Raw genomic sequence first — 1696 nt, forward strand, 5'->3', positions numbered from 1 at the left:
TGAGTCGCGTTTTTAACGTTTTACTAATCTAAAATGTATTCAATGAGTAATAGAAGAGGTCCCGCCGAGATTTGAACTCGGATAGCTGGATTCAAAGTCCAGAGTGATAACCGTTACACCACGGGACCTGTTGATATGTTTCGTCGCGTTTTTAAACGTTTTACTAATCTAAAATGTATTCAATGAGTAATAGAAGAGGTCCCGCCGAGATTTGAACTCGGATTGCTGGATTCAAAGTCCAGAGTGATAACCGTTACACCACAGGACCTGTTGATATGTTTTGTCGCGTTTTTACACGTTTTACTAATCTAAAATGTATTCAATAAGTAATTGAAGAGGTCCCGCCGAGATTTGAACTCGGATTGCTGGATTCAAAGTCCAGAGTGATAACCGTTACACCACAGGACCTGTTGATATGTTTTGTCGCGTTTTTACACGTTTTACTAATCTAAAATGTATTCAATAAGTAATTGAAGAGGTCCCGCCGAGATTTGAACTCGAATTGCTGGATTCAGAGTCCAGAGTGATAACCGTTACACCACAGGACCTGTTGATATGTTTTGTCGCGTTTTAACACGTTTTACTAATCTAAAATGTATTCAATAAGTAATTGAAGAGGTCCCGCCGAGATTTGAACTCGAATTGCTGGAATCAGAGTCCATAGTGATAACCGTTACACCACGGGACCTCTTGATATGTTTCGTTGTGTTTTAAACGTTTTTGTACTCTAAAATGTATTCAATGAGTAATAGAAGAGGTCCCGCCAAGATTTAAACTCGGATTGCTGGATTCAAAGTCCAGAGTGATAACCGTTACACCACGGGACCTGTTGATATGTTTCGTTGTGTTTTAAACGTTTTTCTAATCTAAAATGTATTCAATGAGTAATAGAAGAGGTCCCGCCGAGATTTGAACTCGGATTGCTGGATTCAGAGTCCAGAGTGATAACCGTTACACCACGGGACCTGTTTATATGTTTCGTTGTGTTTTAAACGTTTTTCTAATCTAAATTGTATTCAATAAGTAATAGAAGAGGTCCCGCCGAGATTTGAACTCGGATTGCTGGATTCAAAGTCCAGAGTGATAACCGTTACACCACGGGACCTGTTGATATGTTTCGTTGTGTTTTAAACGTTTTACTAATCTAAAATGTATTCAATGAGTAATAGAAGAGGTCCGGCCGAGATTTGAACTCGGATTGCTGGATTCAAAGTCCAGAGTGATAACCGTTACACCACGGGACCTGTTGATATGTTTCGTCGCGTTTTTAAACTTTTTACTAATCTAAAATGTATTCAATGAGTAATAGAAGAGGTCCCGCCGAGATTTGAACTCGGATTGCTGGATTCAAAGTCCAGAGTGATAACCGTCACACCACGGGACCTGTTTATATGTTTCGTTGTGTTTTAAAAGTTTTTCTAATCTAAAATGTATTCAATAAGTAATAGAAGAGGTCCCGCCGAGATTTGGACTCGGATTGCTAGATTCAAAGTCCAGAGTGATAAACGTTACACCACGGGACCTGTGTCGCGTGGTTTTAAACGTTTTACTAATCTAAAATGTATTCAATGAGTAATAGAAGAGGTCCCGCCGAGATTTGAACTCGGATTGCTGGATTCAAAGTCCAGAGTGATAACCGTTACACCACGCGACCTGTTGATATGTTTCGTCGCGTTTTTAAACGTTTTACTAATCT

General features: G+C 39.5%; 10 non-coding genes across 10 annotated transcripts; all 10 read right to left on the bottom strand.

Annotated features, from left to right (window-relative positions):
* Positions 1-56: 56 nt before the first annotated feature.
* On the bottom strand, positions 57-128 carry trnaq-uug. Its single transcript has one exon. It is a non-coding gene; the product is annotated as a tRNA-Gln (tRNA).
* A 68-nt stretch (positions 129-196) lies between these two features.
* Positions 197-268, bottom strand: trnaq-uug. Its single transcript has one exon. It is a non-coding gene; the product is annotated as a tRNA-Gln (tRNA).
* A 68-nt stretch (positions 269-336) lies between these two features.
* On the bottom strand, positions 337-408 carry trnaq-uug. The gene has a single exon. It is a non-coding gene; the product is annotated as a tRNA-Gln (tRNA).
* A 68-nt stretch (positions 409-476) lies between these two features.
* Positions 477-548, bottom strand: trnaq-cug. The gene has a single exon. It is a non-coding gene; the product is annotated as a tRNA-Gln (tRNA).
* Positions 549-616: 68 nt separating this feature from the next.
* trnaq-cug lies at positions 617-688 on the bottom strand. The gene has a single exon. It is a non-coding gene; the product is annotated as a tRNA-Gln (tRNA).
* A 206-nt stretch (positions 689-894) lies between these two features.
* Positions 895-966, bottom strand: trnaq-cug. The gene has a single exon. It is a non-coding gene; the product is annotated as a tRNA-Gln (tRNA).
* A 67-nt stretch (positions 967-1033) lies between these two features.
* trnaq-uug lies at positions 1034-1105 on the bottom strand. Its single transcript has one exon. It is a non-coding gene; the product is annotated as a tRNA-Gln (tRNA).
* A 67-nt stretch (positions 1106-1172) lies between these two features.
* Positions 1173-1244, bottom strand: trnaq-uug. Its single transcript has one exon. It is a non-coding gene; the product is annotated as a tRNA-Gln (tRNA).
* Positions 1245-1312: 68 nt separating this feature from the next.
* trnaq-uug lies at positions 1313-1384 on the bottom strand. Its single transcript has one exon. It is a non-coding gene; the product is annotated as a tRNA-Gln (tRNA).
* A 198-nt stretch (positions 1385-1582) lies between these two features.
* Positions 1583-1654, bottom strand: trnaq-uug. Its single transcript has one exon. It is a non-coding gene; the product is annotated as a tRNA-Gln (tRNA).
* Between the last annotated feature and the right edge of the window lie 42 nt (positions 1655-1696).

Source organism: Ciona intestinalis, unplaced genomic scaffold, assembly GCF_000224145.3.
Source record: "Ciona intestinalis unplaced genomic scaffold, KH HT000141.2, whole genome shotgun sequence".
In the NCBI taxonomy this organism is placed as follows: Eukaryota; Metazoa; Chordata; class Ascidiacea; order Phlebobranchia; family Cionidae; genus Ciona; species Ciona intestinalis.